The following is a 14,504-nucleotide window of genomic DNA, read 5'->3' as shown; positions in this document are numbered from 1 at the left end:
GGATCACAATTAAAACAAAACACTGTCACTTAATGTTTGATATTTGTTGAGAGCACGTTTCATCGAAACCCCAGGTGCTTTACCCCCCTTTTTGTTGGCACGACATATCGGAATTTTGGTTTCTATCGTTCTCTTCAATCTTTTCGTGTTTTATATTTGTTCAAAGCACGTTTAATTAAAAAAACAAAATCCATATAGTTTAATAGTTAATACCCCAGGGTAGATTGCATCAGCCATATTTTGCACAACGTTTTAGAATTTCGTTTACTATTGCTCTTCATTGTATTTTATTTGGCACTTCAATGTTTTAAATCAAACATCACTGATGACTGTAGATTTAGAAGAAACACGAGTCTGACGAGCAAAACTATAAACTTTATGAATAATTTGAAGGAGTTTGAGATTAAGATTGCCAGATTTTGCCAAAATCCTCTGCAGTTTTGACCACTTATAAACTTGCCATAGATACCAAGCTAAAAATCATGAACGCCAATCATTAAATAGATACAACATGTATAAGAAGATAGGATATGAGTGCCAATTAGACAATTCTCCATCCAAATCACAATTAGTAAAAAGTAAAACACAATAGGTTAAAAAAAGGCCTTCCATACTGATCCTTGGCTCACACCAAACAGCAAACTATAAAGGGCCACAAAATGACAAAGATTAGAACGATTTAGTCAAGATACTCTCATGTTCATAACTGCGACAATATCAAAAATCAGATAAAAATTAGATATAAATAAACAACAAATATGGTAGCTAGTAAATACACAAGAATCATATGCCCATATCTTAATTTCAAACTGAAAATCCCCGTTGTATTATTATTCAACTATTCTTTGTTTATTTTTTTAATTCGCGTAGACTGAATTTGAATTTTGTTTTGTTTGTGTCTTTGTTTATCTCTTGTGTAAATATATCTATGTGTGAATGCTACACCTTCGTTTTGACGATTCTGGTTTCTCTATTTAATTGTTCCACATTTGAAATAAAAACCTGGGACCTGTTTTAACTTCATTTACTTTTTTATAACGAGTGTGACAGGTAAAGGAAGAGTTCCAGTTAAGTTCTTAAAGATAAATGATTTTATTACAATAACAGTGAAGAACCCATTTCTACTGATGCACTAGATGCGCGTTTCGTCAATTTAAGTCTCTTCAATCTTAATTTAGACTAAAATAATTGAGTCCAAAATCTCAAACGAACGTTGAAGAAGTGATAAGACCGAAAATGCCCACATGGTACAGAAGTAATTCCAAACACGAACAATTTTCCAGTTATAATTTTTGAATTAATCTTTGGGAGATAACAAAAATTATCCAAATTGTTCACTTGTTTACTTTTTAATAATAAAAATCATTAATAAGTGTATAAGTTTGTTTTTATTTACTACAAATCTAAAGATTTAACCCGATATGGGATGGTGTTTAAGAAAGTCATACATTTAATTTGTCTGTTTTCAAGGACATACCCTTTTGATTTAACATTGATGTTAGGTACTTTTGTTAAACTTTTATCTACATTGATACCGGACCACTTAAGCCTTACTAATTTGCTGATGACGAAAAATTCTGTGGAGTTGTCAGTTTATGAAAAAAGAGATATTTAAAATAAACAATTCTGTAAGAAAAAGAGGAAGTATTCCAGTTTCACTTTGTCATGTTAAAACAATATTATATTGTGATAAGCCGCTTAACACACGCTAATTTTGTTCACATGTTTACAAATGTGATCTAAACTAAGTGTGTGATACTTTTGTGTCTGTTGACATTGTTTCCATTTGACATTCATTCCCAAAACACGTTTCAAACCTGTAGTTAGTATATTAAAAAGTATAACAAAAATACTGATCTACAAGGTAAATTCAAGAATGGAAATTCAATGCTAATCGACGAAATCAAACGCTATCAACCGAGTGGTGAAAAACTGCCATATTTATATTTTGGTATGGGCATTTCCCGATTACAATGGTGGGTTCAACCTAGTTTTATAGCCAGCTTAACCTCTCAATTGTTTGACATATGTTTATATTTGTTCCGTTTTAATGGTGTTTTCCTTGGTATTTGAGGAGTGATTGTCGACGTCTTATAAATATAAAAAAGAACATGTGGTATGATTGCAAATGCGATAACTCTCCACAAGAGACCAAAATGACACAGAAATTAACAACTATAGATCACCGTACGGCCTTCCACAATGATGAAAGTCCATACTGCATAGTCAGCTATAAAAGGAACCGGAATGACAATGTAAAACAATTCAAAAGAGAAAACTAACGGCCTTATTTATATATAAAAAAAATGAACGAAAAACAAATATGTACTTGGGAAACTAAAACTTAGATAAAATCAAGTGATTCTCCTCTTTTATGTTCCCTGCAATGGCTTCCTTGGAAAGAGGGAATTGATGATTGCATTATTGTAAAAAGAGAGGGTACAATGCAATAGAATATTAAGAACACATTTGTCATAAATTAACTGAGAATGACATGGTAAATTTAAAAGACAACAACAACAACAACAACAACAAAATACTTATTCACAAAACACAACATAGGCACAGGAACAGGAACCCCAACAAAACGGGGTTGTTATCATGTACATGAACGAATGATATGAACACTAAATAATGTTTAAACGTATTTTCAAGGAATATAAAAAAAGAATGGGTCCATGCACGGAGACATGTACAGAGAATATGTACTGTTCGTTATTAATCAATATAGTTTGCAAGACAATAGTTACCAACACTATGATTTAAAATATATTATTGTGAATGCTATAAAGCTGTTATGTATAGATCTGTGGGAAGCTCTCTTGTCAATGTTTCCTTCGAACAGTAAGTACTCTCACATGGGTACTTTGTGTATTTTGCCTTTTTTGTTATTTCCAATCAGAATCACGAACAGTTTGCTCTATAATGCGATGTTGCATACCACTGTTCCACATTGAACACATTCCATAGGTGCTTAAGTTCTGAACTCGAATATCATAAGTTGACGTTTGTTGGTGTCTGTGATATTTGCTTTGCATAATATAAATGTAGAATTTTCTGTTTTAATTTGTTTTATTACTTATCATGTCAGGGGTATCAATTGCTGACTATACTATATTGAGTGTTCTTATTGTTGAAGGTCATATGATAAAAGGTAAGATCACAAAAATACTGAACTCCGAGGAAAATTCAAAAAGTCCCTTATCAAATGGCAAAATCAAAAGATAAAACACATCTAACGAATGGATAACAACTGTCATATTCCTAACCTGTAATAGACTCATCTCCAGATTAAGATATGAACAGCAGCTTGACTCAAAAAGATTTTGTTTATTATAAATGCATTATATACAGAAGTACATGTGTGTAAAATATCTTATCATTTTTCCTCAACTGAAGATGGCGATGGTCTCTTTCTCCCGCAATAAACTTACAGAATAAGCAATCTTCGTTTATAGTAAAATCACACACAAACAAAACAAGCAAGAAAAAAAGAGTATAATTTTAAAAAAAAAGTAGATATTGTAAAAGTAAACAAATGACTAAAAAATATATCAACGCATCAGATCCCCTTTTCATCAAAGACTGAATGAGTTTGAAATTCGAATTATTTATATATTGTGATGATTGTAGAATTTTCAACGCATTATTAGATGTAAGTTATGTTCTTCTTGTTTTTTCAATTTAACTAACTAAAGGTTATAGTAGGAACTATCAAGTGCATGTTCTACTGAAATAATAAAATATGTAAAAATCGTAAAACTTGACATTCATTTTGTAAGAAATACAATATTTTAAAATTACAAAATACAAATAATAAAAAAAACTAATTTGAATACACATATTTATTAAAATCAATAATAACCAAGAGTCCCTAATACTTTTGTCATTGAAAAGTATCAACTGGAAGAGTATATTAGTTACTACATTAACTGTTTAATAAAACTACATGTGAACTTGTATGAAAAGGTCACTTTTGGGATACGAGAAAACTGGTCTTATTAGAAAGGAGAACGTAACAAGTTCAAGTTGACGTAACGAGATAGTTATTTTCTTAATAAATGTTTGGCAGTAGTCCTATTTCTAAATAGACCATATCATGCATATGTATTGTATAAAAAGTATTCCCTCATGATTCAACAATCAACGGAGTTTTTCAGGTAAGGTTGTAGACGCACCATTTAAAAGATAATTATGTGAAACTTGTAATATGTCCAGTAATATCATGAGTCCTAAAATTTTACACTATATAAATCAAATGAAAGGACTTACAAAAAAAAAATAATTTACCGGACCTAAGAATAAACCATAGAAACATAAAGGATAAGAGTTATGCCTCCATAACACATAGTCAGTACATGTACAGAAAAAACCCACAAAAAGCAACTTTCAAAATAACCATATCCTTTTTTCATATTTATTCCTAGTTGAAAAATGTATACTAGTAATTAACAACGTTAATTGTTACTTGGAATTATATATCAAGTCAGTCAAATGATTCTTCCAAAAGCGTGTTTGCTATTAACCTGCATATCATGAACAAATCGTACGGGTCTTCACTATCATGACTTGCCTAACTTATAATGGTTGTGCAAGAATAGATACATCGACTGACTATTTAGTAAAGATAAGTATGTGCATTCATTATTCTTGGTAATGAATAACCACACCGAGTAAATCTGGGCCCTTTGTTTTCGATACTTTGCCATTAGACTGGGATGATTCCAAAACTGGCATGTTAGTTGCGTCTCAATTTCATCTCGATATTTGTATGCCCATTTTCCTTCGCGATTGACAACGGTGATTTACAATCCTTTCTGTGCATACTTGTTTCTGCTCCTTTATCTAATAGCAGACATACAATATTATCATGTCCAAGTTCGCATGCATAAAAAAGTGGTGTAGTGCCATCTAGTTTTGGTAGGTTAATATCAGCACCATTTTGCAAAAGACATTCAATAATTTCAAAATATCCCATGAAACAAGCAATATGCAAAGAAGACGAACCTGCGACAACATCAAACACATACTCTTCTGACTTTAAGCTGACATATTGTTGTACTATTGATTCTTTTTGTACGATAAAGTTGAACATGTGATGCTTTAAATCCTCTAACGATGTACATGGATGAAATAGCGAAAGCATTATTTCAATATATATAAACTCTTTTGCCTTGATGCGTGAATTGTAATTAACATTGAGTTTTAAAAGTAACCGAGTGATTTCAATATTTCCATTTGCTACAGCTAAGTGTAATGCAGTAACACCGATATTAGTTCTAGCACATACGTCTGCTTTGTTAATAATCAATAGGCGTGCTATATCTGTGCTGTTAGCCTGACAGGCAACCGAGAGGGCCGTGTAACGATCTGTACCAGAAAAATTAACATCGGGTGTTTTCTCCAACAGTTTCCTCACGATGTCGAAGTGATTCATCGTAGTAGCTTGCGATAGCGGGGATGACAGAATTTTCCCATCTTCTATGCCAATATTGACATCGGCATTACTTTCCAATAATTCTTCCACTATTTCGGCATAACCTTTCTCGCATGCTATGTAAAGAGGGGTTACTCCTTTATCATTACGCACGTTGACCGAATGTTTCCACTGTAATAAAAGGGAAACGATTTCTTTATGACCATTATAACATGCCATTAGGAGTGAAGTATTTCCATCATCTCTACACTGACTGACATCCTCGACTTTGCATAAAATCCAACGAACTATATCAATATAACCTAGAAAACTTGCATTTACCATTGCATAGCTTCCTGAAGTACCCCATTCCTTTTTTTCTAGAATATCTTGTGTATTTGCTAGTTTCACCTGCTCTGTCTTTTCAAGTTTCATTAAATAAAATATGAAATGATTTCTAAATGATTCATCATTCATATTTGAGTTGGTAATTACGACTGTAACTTTCCCTCTGACCAGTCTTTCACTAATCTGTCAAAATACAACTGCAAAGTTTCTTCAGTTAACTCTAAGGCGAAAGCAATGTCAGTTGTATGTAACTTCCTCGTTGTTTTCCATTGAAAACGTTCATTTATGAAATAAGAATCAGAGTGATCTATCAAACAGCGCATCATTCTACCACCGAAGTAATGGGCCAGGAAATCAAATATTTTGTCATGTATGGCACTGTATGCTGCGTTTCTTATACACACAAGTGACCCATCTAATGTATCTAATGCATCCATAAGTTCAGTCTTTTGTGTACCTGAATTCAGTCTGCAAGCAATATAAACATCGTCTAAAACTGGACGCTGTTCATCTGTAATTCTACCTACGAACCATTTTTCCTTGAGACAATTATTAAAAAGTACGCATAAAAGAAGACTACATATTTTTTGTCTGCCTTCACTGCCAGAATTATTAAGATTGTCTAATTCTTTTTGATAGAAATCGAACGGATTTTCAAACAAGTTGTTAACATCGGTTCCTTCTGTTTCAGAAAGCCATTGCAAAGAACATGTAAGAGGAGAAAATTCTCGCGAGTGAGCAGTCATCGAATTTTTTGTTACCCAAGTAAACTTCTTTAATTTTTGTTTTCTCTGATTGTGTAAGACACATTTCCTGTGAGCTAAAATTGCATTCAGATATCCTAAAAGGCTCTAACAAACGGAATTTCGTATCCCTATATACTTGCAATCTACAGGGTGCAATAATTTTGATACACTTGTCTGCCTGTATTTGTTCAATTTTTGGCAACATTTGTTGCCAATTCTCAAGCGTTGTTTGCTTTGCAATGAATTTACCACATATATCATCTAAAAGAAACAAAGTTCGTTTCCCAGGAGTATAATAGTTCCTTATATCTACTGGTGTTTCGATTGGAATAATCATGTACCCTTCTGACTGGAGGGTAAGGGCGATATGTCGAGCAACAAACGTTTTTCCTACCCCTGGACTGCCCGTCAGTGTCACGCAGCTTTTTTTGTTCAGGTGACTGGCAACATAAGCGCTTGCTCTCGTAGGTACAAATTTGTTGTCCTTAATTTTCCACTCTTCTATATCTTTGTTTATTTGATCTATAATATAAAACAGAGGCAAACAATACAAGGAGACAATCAAAAGCAATACGTCGAGAGAAATTGACAACTTGAAAAGTGGTTTAAAGCTCTTTTATTTTGAAACGACCATTTTAAACTTATTTATCTTTTGAATTTTGTTTTCTAACAGAATATTAATTCAATTTCATAGTTATATTTTTATATACTGTTTATGTACACTAATCAAGTTTTCCTTTACTGACATGAACATATTCGGTCCACCACCCTTTCGGTTTTGTAGACCTATTTCGGAGTAAACAAGAACGAACAAGGACTTTTATACGGAATGTCCTTACAGTAAATGCGGTGCGCGTGTAAATGTTGATGGATTACTCTTATTGAATATCATTTTTAATTAATTGTGTTTGTGTTTGTAGTCGTTTTCAATAACTTTGAGTACTCTTAGATTAGTAGTTTTGTGTTACCTTTGTGCCGATCTGATTGGTCAAGTCATTTTAAATGGATGTTTACAAGTCGATCGTATGGTGTAATGTTAAAGCACACAAATATATTGTGCTGTCGTCTTTCATATCTATCGTGTCAATAAATGAATAAAATCGTTAGTATTGTCGTTTGACTAATTTAACACTTTGTCAAGAATGTTTTGGTTTTGCACATTGCTGAACGCATACGGATACCTATGGTTTCTTAAATCAGTTATATGTGGCCAGTGTCAATCTAACCACGTTCATATAACCTTGTCTTATCATGCAGTCTCTTTAAAAACTGGGTATTTTATGAATTACCTTTCACTTTATAAAAGATGAAAATCAAGGTAGTCTTAGATAAAAAGAACTATGTTATATCCAGATAAGGATTGTAACCGCCATTTATTGAACGAAATAAGTGTGAAATAATATTCTCAAAAAAGGTTGACAAATTATTATTCTTAGACGGCATGAACAAGTCTCGATTTTTATTTTCAGAAAATGAAATACTAAACAATTACTAATTCGAATGACATATGATTATTTGTAGTTTCAAAGGAGAATGTATGTGACATATATTTATCCACCAGAATAAGCAAATTATGCCTTATTCATGTTTTCTATCGAATTAGAACATGTTTTATTTTACAGGCCTTGCAAATTGTTGTGTCTTGTAATTTTACACTGACCTCCTCAATTCAGAAAAAAACTGTATATGTCAAACTGATAACAAAGTACGCACAAACAGTACTTGTATTATCTCACACGCTACGTGTAGATTGGATTTTGTTTGAGCGTAGGAATAAATATTTATCGTTGAATTGATTTGAATTAAAGGGGGAATACTGTAAAGTTCGACTAACCTCTTATATTCTTAGGAATGGTTTGTTCTTGTTCTGTTTGCAAATTAGCAACCTTAGCATTCAAACCAGATATTTCCAGTTCATCTGTAATTTATGAAAGAAAATATTATCTGATTAAATGACAACACGAAACATTTCGTAAATCGGATAAATTGATTGCGTGAAAATGATTAAAAAAATCAACATTTTATTTAAAAGATTAGGGCAAGCAGATTTAAATTTTCCCTGGAAGATGAAATACCAAATTATACTTATCACGACGGATGCTTGTTGTGGAGCAGAATCTACTTTTTCGTTTAAATTATATGACACCACTCCGGGTTTGTTGGGATAGATTTGCACAGTATCTTGTTTTCTGTGTTGTATTTTTTTTACCTTGTTGCTTGTCTTTTGGTCGTTTTGTTTTCTTGTCATTTCGTTCTCCACATATTTACTTGAATATTCTTTTTGTATCTTTTAATTTTCTTTTTTTTTCTATAATTTATTAACAAAAAATGCATTCGTACTTATTAATCGATTCATTTCAATTTTAATGTGTTATCATGCATGTTAAAACCCGCTGCATATTTTTGCGCCTGTTCCAAGTCAGGATCCTGATGTTCAGTAGTTGTCGTATGTTGATGTGGTTCATAAGTGATTCTCGTTTCTCTTAGCACTCATACCATATATTTTTATATCTATAAGCTCGGATCAAAAGAAGGTAATTTAAGATATAAAACTTTAAAATGGAAACCTCTATACATATTTTAGTTTTATTACAAAAGCAATTACATTTATTACATTCTATTGTCAGTAATACTTGTCATTAAGATCAACGCATAATTGTCACAATAATTATGTGTAAAAATATTTAAATGGTTATTTCAATGATCTATCTAAAGTTCTTATGTCAATTATTTAAAAACACATGTTGTCTGATTTTAGATCTTATGTTTAGATATAGACAATAATAGTGCATTGAGTTGACATATCAACGATATAAGGATGAGGCTTAGAAACGGGGAAATGCGAGACTGTGCCGAGCTATTTCCCCGTTTCGGGCCGAATCCTTATATCGTTGATATGTCAAGTCAATGCATTATTATTGTCTTTATACTGCAATCTAAAAAAAAAATATTTTCAATTGTTTTTTAATGCGTTAAGGTTATTTATTTGATTTAGATATTGGGGGAAATACCCTTTAAAAAGGCCTCACATCATGGTCGCGGAGAAATATACAACACATTGAAATTTACATTAACCTGTTGAAACACTCGATGGTGAACGAAATCGTTTGAGTATGGACTTAAATATCAAACTTAAGCATAAAACATAATGATTTATAGGTTGCAAACAAAAAATATTAACAAATTAAATATGTTTTTCGAATAATTGCAAAAGAAACAATGTTGAGTCGTTCCACGCCTCGTTGTATGTATTTGAAACAAGAACAGGTTGAAGAGGTCGTATAAATAATTCAATATTATTTCAGCAATTTCTATTTAAATATTCATGAGGAAAAGTGATATCGGGTCAGTGACTGTATATGACATAGAAATATACAGTCAACGCATTTTGACTACTCAAATATAACGAGTGCAGTATAAATATCTATTATATATCACTAAAATGAACTTTGTCGGTGACGGATAGGTGTAGTGTCATTGTATCGTATATTACAGTCAATTTACAGCATGAAAAGAAATGATTTTTTTTTTTATCAAAGAGAATAAATAGTATTTAAATGCTAGCAATTTCAATTATATCATTTGTTATTCACCGTTTCAAATAAAAAAACTTTTCTCAAGCAAGGATCTTGTCATTGATAAATTTAAATCATTTTCAAATGCTTAAGTGCATAAGCATGATAAAGGAAATTTACCGTTAATAGAACCTATCAAATTTTATTGAAATTATTATTGCCCCGCGTTACTACTTTGAAAATGAGAAGACCGTTATAAAGATTCAAAGTGCGATCAAACTACCTCAAAGCTTCCAGAGTGGAATTTGTTGCTCATTGATATACGTCAATATTATTTTTCGTCAGATAAAGATGACATGAGTGCCAATTTGCTTGTAAAACACACACAACAAAAAAATTGAATTAGATTTAACCTAAAGCCAAACTATTTATTCTGCTACTTGTCTGTTTCTAGACTTACTTACTTTGTTGACGCAGCTCATCAACACTATTGCTGACAGCGAATATATTTGATTGCATAATGGTTTCTCTTTCAACAAGGTCTTCCAATTGTTGAAGGTACAACTGTTCTGTTTCCGCATCTAGGCAGCGAGTTTTAACGTCTTCTACTCTTGACACATATTCTCTGTTCCGTTTATTTAGGTAAAATTCAAGTCTACGGGCAATTTCTATGAAAATTAAGAACCTATTCTCTAGTTCTAAGTCTGTGATGTTTGGATTCCTACTATGCACAATATCATTCCGTATACGTCTAATACGTTCGACATCATCTCCAATTGTAGTTTCTGTTGAAGTTGGTGGAATTCGGTTATCCCAACCTTGTGTTGGCGGTGGAACTAAATTCAAATTTCGTATTATCTTGTACATAAGAGCAACATCAAAATCAGCATATTGTTTTGTTCGGACAGTTGCTATGACACTTAATTCAAAGGCTTTCAGTGTATTGGACAGGTACGTGTTATTACGAATATGGCCATCTAGAAACGGGGGTGGCTCTTTTACAAAAAGCAATTCACGAAGTATATTTGGAAGTTCAGTCTGAGAGACTATGAATAATCTAACAAAGTTACTTCTGTTCACACTAGAGCCAGCGGATAAAGTCGAATTCCTCGCTCCCATGTTTTTGCTGCAGTCTAAATTTCAAATGGCAGTTTATTGTTCGGAAAATCATTAGATCTGGTGTGTCTTAAGTAATCACTAGCTTCAGTAGTACACTGTATCTTATCAATTTTGAAAATAATTATCGTAATTATAATAAACGATATGCGAGAATAATTATGCGTTTCTAAAAGGATGGAATTTCAACGACATAGCAATAAGGTTATCGTACACTAAAGATCCATAGCTAAATAAGAAATAGAAAATGATTTTAAAAAGTTACTCAAGTACTCTTGTGACAAAAAGGGATATTTAAAAATAAATTGTTAAAACACTGCTGCACCGTATACACAAATTGACATCCGTTGTGTATCACATGGAATACAGACGCAAGGGTGTTTAGATAAAGTGAGAATAGTAAGAGTCCTTTAACTCCTACATAAATTGTGATATAGATACAACAGTAAAATGATCAACTGTGTATGGCACATATGACAGAACCTCTTACCAAGAACGAACATGCATTGTCAACAGTCTGTTTTAAAATTGCCCATCAATGGAATACACACATGTGCATGAAAAGACTACTGTGTCAGGATAAGCCGAGAGTAAGAAATAATGTTTCTATGATACTCAGATTTCTTCAATACAGGAGTTCAATAGTTATATTTCGAATGAGCAAACACAAGTCCGAGTAACAACCTGAAACCTAGGGGAAAATCCATTATGAGCAGAAAACAACATAACAACTGAAACACTACTGTAACAACTAAAGCATTCGCCAACATATGTAGAAACGGTCTGTTGATAGAAATGTGCCTTATACTTGGGCAGGAAAGGCAGACCAGTACACACTTTGCTGGAAATCAACCCGATTCTGTAAGGAGGTTGTGAAAATTGATGTTTTGAAAAATAACAATTACGTATGGTCATCAAGACTCAGAAAGGATCAGCGAACATATGATTAGCTATATCTTTATGTTTTTTTTTTGTTTTATTTTGATGTTTTATGGAATTAATGTTTTCCGAGCCAACCTTAAACTTGATCATGTTTATGTACTACAGAAAAAACATGTCAACGGCATTATCACTCTTTGACGTTTATATTTATACTTGTTTCAAAAAGTATAATTTTTATTCTTTTTTAATGAAGCTTTGAAAACGGAATTGGGAAACAAAATTGAAATGAATACTTACGCAAGTTGCAACTCGTCGTATGAAGGTCGAACAACCAGGAATTAAAATACAGTATAGGTCTTTCAAAAGGTTTTAAATACACCTTGAGATAATACATGGTGAAAAAAACAATTAATCAAAAACTAGTTTAGAATTAAATATGACGTTTGATTTTTTCAGAAACAATGGTCTTATAATGGCGATGAAAAACGTCATAATGCAGTTGCCTTTAAATTAGTTATAATTTTCTTGAAACGTGCTTAACAAGTGCGTGTTTACACCAGAGACAAATACCTCAATGCCAAGACCCTCCCGCCTAAAAGTATTTAGCATCATACAATAAATTTGATAAATTACGTTATAAATTCATTCGTTAAAACTCGGCAAAATAAAAGCACGAAATAATTTCTGAATTGACTGGAACAGTTAACTGATCAAACAAAATAGATATTACACATAGTTATGAAAGGTACCAGGCTTATAATTTAATACGTCAGACGCGCGTTTCGTCTCCACGAGACTCACCAGTGACGCTCAGATCAAAATTCAGGTAAAAGGCATTGCTACCTTCCCTTGTTCTTAAATGTTGAATTTTACTCATGTTTTGGATTAAAAGAAACACATGCTATGCAACTGAGCAGTATGACGGTATCAGATGATCGATATTTAGATCAGGAAAGATTTCTGTGAATAGGATAAAACTTTTTTGTAAAATTTGTACAATCCCTAGATGAAATGAAGAATACGTAAATTTTTCATCCGGCTTTCGCTTATCGTTTGTTATGTATTAAAGAGAGTATACTGTAGACAAGGTAGATAATTCATAATTTACCTGTGTTACGATTGATAGTTTCTATTTATATCGTACACATTTTTACTGCAATGTTTAACTAACATATATATGAACCCGCTGTATTCGTCTTGTGTATTCATAATGCAGCAAGGAATCATTGAAAGCGAAATAATTTACCTGTACACACTTTGAGTCAAGCAGTGAACAACCGTTTATATATTAAGACATTTACATGTAATCGAAATTAATTAAGAATTAAACAAAAAATATTTACTCTCTCAAATGCATAAAACACGGTGAAAAAAACCCAAAACTTCAGATTTTTATTTTACTTTTTCCATCGAGGAATTTGGATTTTTCCGTCGTCAACAACTATTTTTAAAGTTTTGGTATACTCAATATCATAAAGTTTAACTCAGATTATGTTTTTACAAATTGAAACTTGCCATGGGTAGCAATACGGGTGCTTCATGTCGAACAGGATATGTTTACACTTCCACGCTCAATGGAACAGCTCATATATCTCAGGGTTTTTTTTTAGGGTTTGAAGGATTTTGAGGATTTTAGTTTTCTGTGTAGTATTTTGAGGGCTGTTTTTTAGGGTAAATATGTTAGTTTACCATCATTTTTTTTAATTTTTAGGTAAAACCGTATCGCCTCGAGTCAATAAGATTGTTTAGAATTTATCATCGTTTGTCCTAGAAAATATTTTCCGACTTCCCAACTCAAAAATTAAATTGTAATTTGTTAACTGATCATTTTGGATTCTTCCCAGTAAAACAACTTATGCACACATGTAAAATACATTTAAAAATAGATATTAAATTTTAAGTGACAATCTATAAGTTTTGAAGTGGGGAAATATTTTCTAATGAATTACGAAGATATAAGAATATGATGATATAATAGTAAATTTGGATGTAAACTGCTGTAAGACAATAGCACAAAAAATAAAAATAAAAAAAGTAAATAATCTAGAGGGCAATACTTAGTCCTCAGCTATAGAAATAACGAATATTTACAATAGCAAGCCTCTTATCCACCGAGTCCATTAAATTGTCGATTAAAAAATAAATAAAAAAATTAACACGTAACATTTTGAATCAAATCCCAAATCAGTATGAAGTATATATATTGCTCATTGTGAAAGGTCTTTTTGTGGTTACAGCTGTTTACCTTAGCTTCTATGTCATTCCGTGTCTGATGGAGATTTGATATGAAATAACAACTTATTGACAAAAAGTGACACCTTGATAGCGGTTGAAATTTGTACAGCAGTAACTGATTTATCCAACATTTCCGATTGGTAAATGGTGACATCCGTGTTGCTCTATCGTAAGTTTTCTGTGTTATATTTCGGTATCTTCGTTTTTTGTTTAATCAATGGTGTTGTCTGATTCGACCATTTTAAT

General features: G+C 32.1%; 1 long non-coding RNA gene across 1 annotated transcript; it reads right to left on the bottom strand.

Annotated features, from left to right (window-relative positions):
- Positions 1 to 6,559: 6,559 nt before the first annotated feature.
- On the bottom strand, positions 6,560 to 11,261 carry LOC143074543 (uncharacterized). Its single transcript, XR_012977925.1, has 3 exons — positions 10,490 to 11,261; positions 8,345 to 8,428; positions 6,560 to 7,032 (listed from the first exon to the last, which is right to left on the bottom strand). It is a non-coding gene; the product is annotated as an uncharacterized LOC143074543 (long non-coding RNA).
- Between the last annotated feature and the right edge of the window lie 3,243 nt (positions 11,262 to 14,504).

Source organism: Mytilus galloprovincialis, chromosome 5 (assembly GCF_965363235.1).
Source record: "Mytilus galloprovincialis chromosome 5, xbMytGall1.hap1.1, whole genome shotgun sequence".
In the NCBI taxonomy this organism is placed as follows: Eukaryota; Metazoa; Mollusca; class Bivalvia; order Mytilida; family Mytilidae; genus Mytilus; species Mytilus galloprovincialis.
This window is presented reverse-complemented; position numbering and strand designations above follow the sequence as displayed.